This window comes from Schistocerca gregaria, chromosome 1 (assembly GCF_023897955.1).
Source record: "Schistocerca gregaria isolate iqSchGreg1 chromosome 1, iqSchGreg1.2, whole genome shotgun sequence".
In the NCBI taxonomy this organism is placed as follows: domain Eukaryota; kingdom Metazoa; phylum Arthropoda; class Insecta; order Orthoptera; family Acrididae; genus Schistocerca; species Schistocerca gregaria.
Genome location: NC_064920.1, coordinates 1,182,138,377 through 1,182,152,323, shown reverse-complemented (window position 1 = coordinate 1,182,152,323; position 13,947 = coordinate 1,182,138,377).

Sequence of the window (13,947 nt, the reverse complement as noted above, 5' to 3'; positions counted from 1 at the left end):
ACACGTCGATCGGCTCGATAAAATTTGAAACGAGGCTCGTCAGAGCAGGCAGCATGTTTCCAGTCATCAACAGGCCAATGACGGTGTTGACGGGTTCAGGCGAGGCGTAAAGCTTTGTGTTGTGCAGTCATCAAGGGTACACGAGAGGGCTTTCGGCCCTCAAAGTCCATATCGCTGTTACTTCGTCGAATGATTTGCACGCTGACATTTATTGGTGGCACAGCACTGAAATCTGCAGCAGTTAGCGAAAGGATTTCACTTCTGTCACCCTCAACGATTCTCTTCAGTCGTCGTTGGTCCCGTTGTAGCTGGATCTTCTTCCGGCCACAGCCATGTCGGAGATTTGATGTTTTACCCGATTGCTGATATTGACGGTACACTAGTGAATCGGTTAAGGGAAAACCCTCACTTCATCACTACCTCGGAGATGCTGTGTCCTGTCGCTCGTGCGCCTACTATAACACCAAGTTCAAACACACTGAAATCTTGATGACCTGCCATTGTACAAGCAGTAACCGATCTAACAACTGCGCCACACACTTGTTCTCTTAATTAGCCGTGGCCGACAGCAGCGCCGTATCCTGCCTGTTAACGTATCTCTCTATTTGAATACACATTCCTATAACAGTTTCTTTGGCGCTTCAGTGTATAATGATGTTTTAGGTACTTCATCTCTGATGTGAAGTATTGGGGTGTATATGACTAAGGAGCCAATGAAGTAGACATAGCATACCGTGTGGTAGTTATGTAACTCGTCTGGGTACAACCAATCAAAACGGAAACATCAAAAGTAAGCGTATGAGGCGCTGGGTGAAATAGACGTGTGTTGAGATGTAACGTACACAACCACTGATGGCTACTTCCAACCGTCTACTCATTACTCATGGTGACTATAACCCGTTCATCATAAGAATAAACCTGATGTAAACATTGCACTAGGTATTCTTTCACGTTTGCTGGAACTTGAATGGATTTCCGTTTCACGAGGGACTGCAGCCAAGCTGTCTCGAAAACTGTCAAGTACGTTTTGTGCTGCGAGTTGCGCGCACATCGACATAGCGATAATACGGGACAGCAGCTTTACGGCACATTTAACTTGGACAGCACTGGCCGGTCAGCTGGTACAGCTAGCCTGCAGTGACGTGGCCAGCTGCAGTTCACTGGTAAAAAGAGACGAGTAGAGGAACAAAACTGCTACGAATGTCATTTAATTTAACTGCATTGTCCCACGATGCGCTCCTTACACGACTAGACGAAAACCGCAACTCGTTATCGTTTTTAGCTAACGTACTATTGTAATTACTAACAAGAATGATGAAAATTCCTGACTTAACCACAGGGTAATTTTTCTGCATAAGTTGTATGCAATGTAGGAGAGTATTGAAGGATTTCACAGTATAATTGAATATTGAAGTAACTGAAGGTATTACTTACAGTCAGTCGTCTGGTAATCTCTTAGCTCCTTCCTTATCTGAATCCAAGAAATACATTTCAGTTCTGGAAGAATCACCTACTACGTGGATAACGAGCCAATCAACAACAGAATCCACGAAGCCAACCAGGCGCAGCGTTTTCTCTTCTTCTTCTATGACGATCAGTTCTATATCACACCTGCGTTCGGCAGTGACATGTCAAAAAGGTGCGTGCTTTAGTTCCAGTACGTTTGGCAGCTTAACAGTCTTGTTACTTCTCGGGCAAAATACCGCAGGTTGGCTCCAGATCAGTTCTGTTGAAGTTCATAGAATAATGATACAGTGTTCTTGTTGTTGTCTTCAGTCCTGAGACTGGTTTGATGCAGCTCTCCATGCTACTCTATCCTGTGCAAGCTGCTTCATCTCCCAATACCTACTGCAACCTACATCCTTCTGAATCTGCTTAGTGTACTCATCTCTCGGTCTCCCTCTACGATTTTTACCCTCCACACTGCCCTCCAATGCTAAATTTGTGATCCCTTGATGCCTCAAAACATGTCCTACCAACCGACCCCTTCTTCTAGTCAAGTTGTGCCACAAACTTCTCTTCTCCCCAATCCTGTTCAATACCTCCTCATTAGTTACGTGATCTATCCATATAATCTTCAGCATTATTCTGTAGCACCACATTTCGAAAGCTTCTATTCTCTTCTTGTTCAAACTATTTATCGTCCATGTTTCACTTCCATACATGGCTACACTCCATACAAATACTTTCCGAAACGACTTCCTGACACTAAAATCTATACTCGATGTCAACAAATTTCTCTTCTTCAGAATCGCTTTCCTTGATATCCTCTCTACTTCGACCATCATCAGTTATTTTGCTCCGCAAATACCAAAACTCCTTTACTACTTTAAGTGTCTCATTTCCTAATCTAATTCCCTCAGCATCACTTGACTTAATTCGATTACATTCCATTAAAGTGGTTCACATCTATGGTCATCAGTCCCCTAGAACTTAGAACTACCTAAACCTAACAAACCTAAGGACAGCACACAACACCCAGTCATCACGAGGCAACATTCCATTATCCTCGTTTTCCTTTGTTGATGTTCATCTTATATCCTCCTTTCAAGACACTGTCCATTCCGTTCAACTGCTCTTCCAATTCTTTTGCTGTCTCTGACATAATTACAATGTCATCGGTGAACCTCAACGTTTTTATTTCTTCTCCATGGACTTTCATACTTACTTCGAATTTTTCTTTTGTTTCCTTTACTGTTTGCTGCTTGGTACAGTAGCCAATGTAAAAATGCTGCATTTGTGTGATGTGCTCGACGCTGTGAAATTGATTGTTTTTTATGTTTATACGATACTTATCTATCTCTGTGGTAAAAAACGATGAGAATAGTCCAGATAAAGAGGATTTGGTTTTTCATTTTTGCCTTAAAAATTAAATTATTATGTTTTCTTAATTTAAACAACTTTTATGAACAGTCTTTCACAAAACATCGATAATTAAAAATTTATATTTGAAATGGAAATAGGAATCTCGCGTCCAATATGTAGTTAGAAACAAGAAAGGCATTATTCATAAGAATGGTAATGAGTTTTATAACTAATAAATCTAGGTATTTCAAATTAAACGAAAAAAAAATTACAGTGCAGAACATTGAACCACTGCAAGATTAACGGCGTTTGGTTCACACGCCTTTACGCTCCTGATTGCGGTACACGTTCAATGTCGATGTTATTTTCAACTGCAATATATACAACACTGGTAAACGTCAAAGCTGATAATCGACTTAAATTTATGAAAAACATTAGGAACAGACCATTTCTTGATACTTTTTAATCGTGGCCACGCTCGTATTTCACTGCGGAACAGAAAGCAACTCCATCTACTTTCATACTGAGCATCAACAGTCCGACAACAGCACAACGCTGCAGAGGCTGTGACTGTACACCATTTTTGAAATAAATACTACGTAGCTAAAGCGTGATTAAGAAAACTATTGATTACTATTAATATATTTGAATACCTTAAAGATTCATTTAACGTAACTTAGTAATATACCTAATACATATGTAGGACCTACTTCCAAGAGCGTAACGACATCAGTGTAGGTGTGCTACGGCTTCTGGCCAATCATAGCGTTTGTGTTTGTTTACATCTGGTTTATTATTATGATGAATGGATTATAGGACTATACATCAGTACCGGAGGTTCGGTGTACAAGGGATTGCGCAACTTTATTGTTTCACGTCCTGTGAAAATATGTCCCGAACTTTCTGCGGCGCTTCTTGTTGAACTGAACTTCGGCCTGTGACCTACTCGAAAGGCTACATACAGCTACATTTGTTCCAGCGTGCTTTCAGCTCTGCGGATGGATCACGGATAACGTTCCAAAGCAAACTGGACACGGCGGTCGCGATTTCAGAGGACGTGAATAGGGGATCAAACGCATCGTTCGTCGCTCGGGAGTACGCGCCTCCCCCCCCCCCCCCCCCCCCAGGCCCACTTCATCGTTAATCGGCCCGCCGGCTGCGGGGTCAGTGACATAATATCATGTGTGGGTAACTGTGTTCGTTCGGTGCTTGTAATTACGCATGTGTTTGACTCCAGCAGCCAATTGTTGCTCAATTAACCGGACGTCGTTGACACAAGCGCGGATAGCAGGAAATTAGTGAGGCACTGAGAGGGCACTGTTGAAATACTGTGAGCACCGCAAATCGACTGAGCCCCTCAGTCATGTGGTCACCCAGAGGCCAGGAAAGGTTCCTGTATATTGGCCAAACTGTATGAACGTGGTGTGAACTACCACTCAGAACTCAAGTAGAATGTAATAATTCCGATTGAGAAGGGGATTGGAGGTGGCTCATGTGAATATTACCAAACTCTCAGTTTAATAAGTCACGGCTGCAAAATACTGACATGAACTGGTTAAAGAGGAATTTAAAAAACTAGTAGAAGCCGATAGCGGGGAGGATTTGTTTGGAATCAAGAGACAAGCAGGAATACATGCAGCTAAACTGTCTCTATCAGTTATCCCAATGGAGTACGCTGTAGAAAGGCAAACCTACGTTTAAATAGTTTGCTCATTAAGAGAAGAAAAAGGTGTAGGTGACTGCCAATAGCAGTTTATTAAATGACTTCAATTTCGCCGACGACTGTACTATTTATTGTAACTATTTATTACAACATCCACTATTGCAAATTCTGACCTCATCTCATATCCAAATGGCTGCAGGTACAGTTTTAAACATTAGTGGGTGTTGTAATAAATAGAACAGTGACGGTGATTATGAAGTCCTTTAAAAATTCTTCTGATTCCACAACAAATACAATTGTGTAGAGCTGTTGTATATTTTAAGTAGTGCGTAACACGCAGCTGTCTATATTTATTTTACTATTACATGCAGTTTAGGTTATCAACCATCATCACGAGATAAAACATTATATACATATTATCTACGTGTCACTTCAGACTTCAAGGCTATTAACACAGCTCCATATATCATCAAACAAAAAAGGGAATATCCCAACAGGCAGTCCATAAACAAGAGGAAGTACAATGGTAGGTACACTTACATTTACAGATAATTATATTTTCAGCAGCAGTTGACGATCATGAAATATGACTTTCCACAAATTAAGAATTTTGACTGTGTTGGTGAGTCACTTCGTACTTACTTCAAAATTTAATCACCGCTGGTAACCCAGAAGTGACATCTGACTGTCTTATTTTGAAGGTAGTTTCTCATTTTCAGGGTGAACATTAACTATATGTGGACGATGCATAGCAGAAACTAATATTATTCCTTCATGCAGACTCTACAGTCATATGTTTTAGTTTCTGTGGTGAACAGATGGAACTTTCATGAATTGACAATTACGTGAAGGGTTAACCAGGTTAGCCTTCAGGAAAATGCTTTATATTCGCATATACAAATTCTACTTGCATTTTCCGCAAAGAAAATTGTAATAGACATTCTGAGCATTAGCACTATGTAAGTCAAACACACCAACACCCTCGCCGGCCGGGGTGGCCGAGCGGTTCTAGGCGCTTCAGTCTGGAACCGCGCGACCGCTACGGTCGCAGGTTCGAATCCTGCTTTGGGCATGGATGTTTGTGGTGTCCTTACGTTAGTTAGATTTAAGTAGTTCTAAGTTCTAGGGGACTGATAACCTCAGTGTTGAGTACCATAGTGCTCAGAGCCATTTGAACCAAGCCAACACCCTGCCCTTTTATTCCCCTCTCTCTTTCCTCACTGTTGTACTCGTGCATTAAACTGAGTGGCCCTGACAAATCTACCAGCATGTTTCTCTGAGCAAGTCTTACGACAATCTATTAGGCTACAGGCCGGAACTGTCTCCCCAATTACTGACCGCAAAACTAACCACTGATTTAGACCGTACAGGCATATGTTGAGATCAGTGCTAGACATAAATATCTGGCTTGCCCTATTAATACCTCTCAATTTCATTAGAAGTTTTACTGCTTTTCTTGGTATTGTGATATGTTAATTGAGTATCAGTCTTTCGTCAATGTGCATATCGTGTGACTGTCTGTTGCACAATGTAGTATTTTCTGATTTGTTTCATGGGTTCGTAGGTATATGATGTTTCCAAATGATTTTTTTGTCTTTGTTATCAGATCTCTGACTAATTTAATGCGACCCACTGCTACTTTCTCCCCTGTGCCAACCTCTTCATCTCAGAGTATCGCCCGCATCTCGTGGTCGTGAGGTAGCGTTATAGCTTCCCACGCCCGGGTTCCCGGGTTCGATTCCCGGTGGGGTCAGGGATTTTCTCTGCCTTGTGATGGCTGGGTGTTGTGTGCTGTCCTTAAGTTAGTTAGGTTTAAGTAGTTCTAAGTTCTAAGGGACTGATGACCATAGATGTTAAGTCCCATAGTGCTCAGAGCCATTTGAACCATTTTTCAGAGTATCGGAGTTGAAATTGCACCTAATTTTCGCAATTATTTGTAGGACGTATTCCAATCCATGTCTTCCGGTACAGTTTTCAGCCCGTATGGCTCCCGCTAACACCATGGGAATCACTCCGTGATCTCTTAACACATGTCCTATCACACTGTTCCTTCTTCTTGTCAGTTTTTCCAACGTGTATCTCACCAAGCCAATTCTGTGGAGAAACTCCTCGTTTTTCTGTTTATTTATTCACTTTTTCTCCTGAGCCATCATTGTTCTGTCTGGTTTGATGCGGCTCGCCACGAATTCCTCTCCTGCGCCAACCTCTTCATCTCAGACTAGAACTTGTGCCCTACTTCCTCCATGTTTCACTAACATAAAGTGCTGTGATGCAAATGCATAAGGGGCGTTCAAAAACAAACGAGCCGGAGGCACAATTACAGAAAGCAGTACCTGTATGTTAGAAGTATTGACCCTGGTAGTTGAGACACTTGTCCCACTGTGACACAAGGCTCATTTCTTACCTTATTGGTCCACCTAATTTTCAACATTCGTATGTAGCACCACTCTCAAAAGCTTCGATTCTCTTTTTCTCCGATTTTCCCACAGTACATGTTTCACTATCATACCATTCTGTACCTATGGTGTACATTCTCATCAATTTATTTCTGAAATTAAGGTCTATGTAGACTTCTCTTGGCCAGGAATGCCCTTTTTCCGGTGCTAGTCTGCTTTTAATATCCTCGTCTCTCCGTCCGTCACTGGTTATTTTGCTGTCTAGGTAGTAGAATTCCATAACTTCATCTGCATCGTGACCATCAATATTGATCTTAAGTTAATCGCTGTTCTCCTTTCTGTTACTTCTCATTAGTTTCCTCTTTCTTTGTTTTGCTCTCAATCCATATTCTGTACTCATTAGATAGTTCATTCCATTCAGCAGATCATGTAATTCTTCTTCATTTTCAATGAGGGTAGCAATGTCATCAGAAAATCGTATCATTGATATTCCATACCTGACCTTTCTTTATTTCCATCAGATTGAACATTAGGTGCTTAAGAGTACATCCCAGTCTTACACACTGTTTATCCGAGCGCTTCGTTTCTGGTCTCCATTAAACTGCGCAGCTTGGAATAAAGAACCTGGTAAGCCAGATGTTCGCCTGGTGAGGACGAACGTTGCGAGTGAGATGCGACATCGTTTTGTGTCACAAGCAGAACACAAGAGCTGCCGCATTGTGTGGAATTAATAATAATATTTTGTGGATTTTTTTTTCACGCAGAGTCCGCTATTTAAATAGAAGCTGTTGCAAAAGACCAGAAAATTGAGGATCTCTCGGAAACACATCGTTTCAGTTATGGTTTGTTGTAATAAAATGACAAGAAACTACATATCACGAGATAAAGGCATCCTGTAGTTTATGTTTTTACCTTTACAGCTTGTGTGCTACGAACGTATACCGCTTCAGTGGTACGCCACAATGACAATCTATCAAAAGCGCGCCTTTTTGGTACAATGTTCATATTAAATATCAAATAACAACACTGGTAGATGCAGTTTTTAGAGAGTCTAAATGGTTCAAATGGCTCTGATCACTATGGGACTTAACGTCTGAGGTCATCAGTCCCCTAGAACTTAGAACTACTTAAACCTAACTAACCTAAGGACATCACACACATCCATGTCCGAGGTAGGATTCGAACCCGCGACCGAAGCGGTCGCGCGGTTCCAGACTGTAGTGCCTAGAACCGCTCGGCCACAACGGCCGGCTAGACAGTCTGCACCAAATACACAGGCCCCGCTGTACGGTTGAAACTGTAGCGCAAATGATAGCATCGTGAACTTTGCAGTCTAACAGAGTAAGGAAACCGGTCCACTTCCTTCCAGTTTTTTATCCATTTGTTTCTTATAGGATTCTGAATCATTCTTATTCATTTAATAAAAGTATTACCTCAAAAGGTGATGTTATTTGTTATAAATAATCTATTTTCTGCAATTCTTGTTGTACAGCCCAGCGACTCGACTGTTTCCCCAGTAGCCAGAAACTTTAATGTGACTGCCTTGCCTGTTTGTGTCTGAAAGTAAGCAAGTTCCATAATAAAAATTTTTGCTAATATCAAACTGTCTGTAAATGATACATACCTGTCTCTGGTTTTGTTGAATAGCTCATGTTTTATATCTTACCGGTAAACAGTTTTTTCAGTGACTATGGACAGCTTCGAAAAAATACACTCTTCCATTCAGGTGGAATTACGAAATGAATTTCCATCTTGAAATAAATTCGATGAAGTAGGTTATTTCTGCCATTTAGAGAAATCTTTTGACAGTGTTACTTTCTTTCTAATTCTGAAGATGGCAGGAGTAAAATACAGGGAGCGAAAGACTATTTACAAACCGAGCGAAGTGGTGCAGTGGTTAGCACACTGAACTCGCATTCGGGAGGACAACGGTTCAAACCCGCGTCCGGCCATCCTGATTCAGGTTTTCCGTGACTTCCCTAAATCGCTTCAGACAAATGCCTGGGATGGTTCGTTAGACAGGCCACAGCCTTCTTCCTTCCTTAATCCTATGAGGCCGATGACCTCGCTGTTTGGTCTCTTCCCCAAAATCAACCCAACCCAAATATTAACAATTTGTACAGAAACCGTATGGCAGTTATAAGAAATGATGAACACGAAAGGCAAGCAGTGGTTTAGAATGGAGTAAGACAGTGTTATTCCATCTGTATGTTGAGCAAGCAGTAAAGGAAACATAAGAAAAATTTGGGACAGAAATTAAAATCCATGGAGAAGAAATAAAGACTTTGAGGTTTGCCGACGACATTGTAATTCTGCCAGAAAGAGCAAAGGACCTGGAAAAGCATCTGAACGGAATGGACATGTCTTGAAAGGAGGATATAAGATGAATGTCAACAAAAGCAAAACGATGATAATGGAATGTAGACGAATTAAATCGGGTGATGCAGAGGGAATTAAATTAGGAAATTAGATACTCTAACTGGTAGATGAGTTTCCTATTGGTAAGCAAAATAACTGATGATGATCGAAGTAGAGAGGATATAAAATATACACTGGCAATGGCAAGAAAAGCGTTTCTGTAGAAGAGAAATCTATTTACATTGAGTATAGCTGTAAGTGTCGGGAAGTCCTTACTGAAATATTTGTATGGAGAGTAGCCATGTATGGAAGTAAAATATGGACGAACGGTAAATTGTTTAGACAAGAAGAGAATAGAATCTTTCGAAATGTGGTACTACAGCAGAATTCTGAAGAATAGATCACTTAACTGATGACGAGGTACTGAGTAGAACTGGGGAGAAGAGGAATTTGTGGCACAACTTGACTAGAAGAAGGAATCGGTTGGTAGGACATGTTCTGTGGCATCAAGGAATCACCAAGTCAGTATTGGAGTGAAGCGTATAGAATAAAAATCGTAGAGGGAGACCAAGAGATGAATACAGTTAGCAGATTCAGAAGGATCTAGTTTACAGTAGTCATTCGGAGACGAAGAGGCTTGCACAAGATAGAGTAGCATGGAGAGCTGCATCAAACCTGTCTGTGGACTGAAGACCACAACAACAAACAACAGGTTATTTCAGAATGTTGGTGTGAATCAAACGATAATGTGGATATTTTGCATGCGCAAACCGATATTATATACTTTACTCTAACTACATTCATTTTAAAGCCGAAAGTGGCATGAGAAGTCAACGAAGTTAAGGAATAACTTCTACTAGTATGTGTATCAGATTGTTGTAAAGCATTATGTAGTGTTCCAGCGGTTAACTGTACAAACCGTCGACGCGTATAGAATCTTTTGTTTTCTCCATTCTTCTCTGACTATCGCTAACAGAGACGACGTAGAAGTTTTAAGAGCGCCAATTTATTAAAGAAACTGTGTGGTTCGAGAGCTAAATAAAACCGACAATGGGCGGTGAGAACGCTGAGAGCATAAATCACACTAACCATTTGGTACCCTGTACTGGTGACGCTTTATTTAGTGGAGTCCATTGCCCCATCCGCGTCCACATCAACGGCTATAGAATCTACATCGAAGCGATGCGTCCTACACCAACCAACGCTCGCAGAAATGCCTCTCCATATACGCCCCCTCCCTAGTGGATAAATTTTCGTAGTTTCTAAACCCTATAACCCTTGATTACACAGAAATCAGAAGACGTACACCTGCTTCTTCGGAACAGTTGTCCATTCTGTACTGAAACAAACAAAGTGCTGCTGAACAGTATTTAACATGGCTGCCTCCGCTTTAGTAAATTTACTTGGCTATCCAGTACGTGCAAACAGCTTTTTCTGAGCCACTCCGTTCGGCCACAAGCCATCCGCTCCTCAGATGCGGCAAATCAAAATTGAGTTATAAGTTCACAACAGTTGTGCAAATGCAATGACAGATTCAGTTGAATCGGTCAGTTAAAGCGTATTTAGGATAACTCACACATGGCATGCAGTTTTCCCATGTTGTGAATCAGATGACATTATAGCGGCTATGGATAGTTTCCCACATCTTTGTAAGGCACCTGATGCGCGTGAATTAGCAAGCATTAAAATGACTAATTGATTAAACAATATTAAAGAATGACAAATGTTTTACTCCAAACATATCTATGTTAGCTGACAACCCCACCGTCTTGCATTACCTTGGAAATGTCAACAGCAAATGGATGTGTGGGTAGCGCCTTCTTTTGTACTGCTGCCCTCGGAGAACGGTCATCCTGCCTCTTTCAGACGTCAGTGTTTGCCACAGAGGGAGCGATCATCACGTAAACTCCACAATTCGTTAAGCCTCTGTGAATGAACAAAACTCTGCTCTTGTATTACTCGTTCTGGGTAGTATTGGCTCTAAACACCTGAGCTGTACGGTCGAAAAACAACGTCCATCTTATGAACGTAGTCCAGAAGATGCTTGAGCCGCATCAGTAAGTTGCTGCGAACGTCCACTACAGACCAGAACACCGGAGAATTAAAAGCAAATTGGCTCATGAACTTTTTCTCATAAAATGCAATACACAACAGCCACTTTCTTAAAACCGATTACAATGCATCCAACCATATCCGTAAACTTAAATAAAGGAATGTATAGCGTAAAAAAAGAATGAGAGGTAACTCGATAGCACAGTGGCTGGTGTAATGTACAAACCATTTCTCCCGTGAGATAGTACTTCAGAGAATGGAAATAACCTGACGCCCACCATACGGACATACTTCCTTCCCTGGAGCTCCCTTCCTCACAACCAAAGAACTTGCTTCAGAGACTTCCCTGCTTATTTATGACCCGTATTTGTGTTTTTCTATTTTTATAATTTAATCATTTTACCTCTACCTCCACGTCTATTGCAGGACCTGTTATTGTACTGCCGGCCCCGGTGGTCTTGGGCTTCTAGGCGCTGCGGTCCGGAACCGCGGGACTGCTACGGTCGCAGGTTCGAGTCCTGCCTCGGGCGTGGATGTGTGTGATGTCCTTAGGTTAGTTAGGTTTAAGTAGTTCTAAGTTATAGGGGACTGATGACCTAAGATGTTAAGTCTCATAGTGCTCAGAGCCATTTTTTGTTATTGTACTATTACTGGCGGGCTATTATGGGCAGTAATTCAGTGGACCGCTACCATCAGTACAGTAGCGGCTCTGGTAATAAGCGTAGATATGGTTAGAAGTGAAATGATTAAGACGGGGAAAAACATGGAAATGGAAATAGGAGTACCAGATGGGGGACCTTGTGTTGACCCATAGTCACAGAATAAACAAAAGGGTAGATAAGAAATTAAAAAAGAAATTATTTATTCCTCGCCTTGGCCACTCGTACTGTACAATTCACAATTGTATAGTATGTGTGATCAAGACCGACAATAATAAATAAAGTGCCATCCAGGATCACGAAGACTTAATTCCTCAACTGTTAAAAGATTTCGGCAGAATGAGGAGTTCCGGATGATTACAAATGTGGCGTTTCCAAAAGCTATGTGGTCCACTAAATGCTTCCGATATGGGAGTGGATAATGTGCAACATTTCAGACAATAATACTGGGAGATGAAAGCTCAGAAAATAAGACATGTTATCATTTGTGATTGTTTGATAACTGAGTGAACTATTTTTTTTCTCTTAATGTTTCCAAATTCTTGTGTAGGCACTGGCACAAAATCAAACTTTTTTCATTGCGTGGTGTTGTATACGTGGCGAAACGCAATGAAACTACAGCACGCTGTGACAGAATAGTTTCGTGTTGCGGCCGTGCGGTCGGCACTAATAACTGTGAACGGTTCACCACGAAGTGGTGTAAAATAAATAGCTGCTCCGAAGCCCAATTTTATGTACAGTCGAACAAAATTAATTAACAGAATAAAATTTATGAATCTCTCTCATTATCCCTACAAAGCGACCCTCACACAAACCACCGGCTTTAACTCTCCATCAATACACGGAAGAAACTTGTTTCTGTGTTCCTAGACTATTTTATTAGCATTTGATGTTATAGTACGTTTTGCAACGCTCGTTTGTGGGAGATTAATTTAACAATATTGTTACATTTGTTTCGACAAATTAGTAAGATCACTCTCATATTTGATACATTATGGCCTACGTTATTATTAGAATTATTCTTCGACGTTTAACAACGTTTAATTTTCCTGTGACACCACCTATGACATACGAGATATACTACACTTAGGAGAAAAGTATGAAGAACTACGAAAATAGAATACGAGCAATAATAAAATGTCTGAGCCTGTATACTAGATAAACCAGTCACGAATCTAAATTCATGATCTCGAAGACACTCAGAAAAGGCACCACCAATAAAAACAATGAAAATTGAACAGCGAAACTATTTGTATACTAAGCCCTAAACATGCCTGCGTTTCAAAGCTTCAAGTTCTGTTGGTGCAGTCAGCAATCCAAACATACAGAAAAAATATATTTCTGAATAAGTGGTGCCGCACAAATAGAACACATTTGGAGACAGTAACAATTAAGAACCATCGAGAGCTGCTGACGTAAAGAACCTATCTATATTCACTATCATATTCAGTCAATTCATAAATAGTTTGGTCAAGAAGAGAATAGAAGCTTTCGAAATGTGGTGCCACAGAAGAATGCTAAAGATTAGATAGGGGGATCACATAACTAATGAGGAGGTACTGAATAGAATTGGGCAGAAGAGGAGTTTGTGGCACACCTTGACCAGAAGAAGGGATCGGTTGGTAGGACATATTCTGAGGCATCAAGGGATCACCAATTTAGTATTGGAGGGCAGCGTGGAGGGTTAAAATCGTATAGGGAGACCAAGAGATGAATACACCAAGCAGATTCAGAAGGATGTAGGTTGCAGTAGGTACTGGGAGATGAAGAAGCTTGCACAGGATAGAGTAGCATGGAGAGCTGCATCAAACCAGTCTCAGGACTGAAGACCACAACAACAGCAACAAAAAGTAGTAAAGGAGTTTTGCTATTTGGGGAGCAAAATAACTGATGATGGTTGAAGTTGAGAGGATATAAAATGTGGACTGGCAATGGCAAGGAAAGCATTTCTGAAGAAGAGATTTGTTAACATCGAGTACAGATTTAAGTGTCAGGAAGTCGTTTCTGAAAGTAT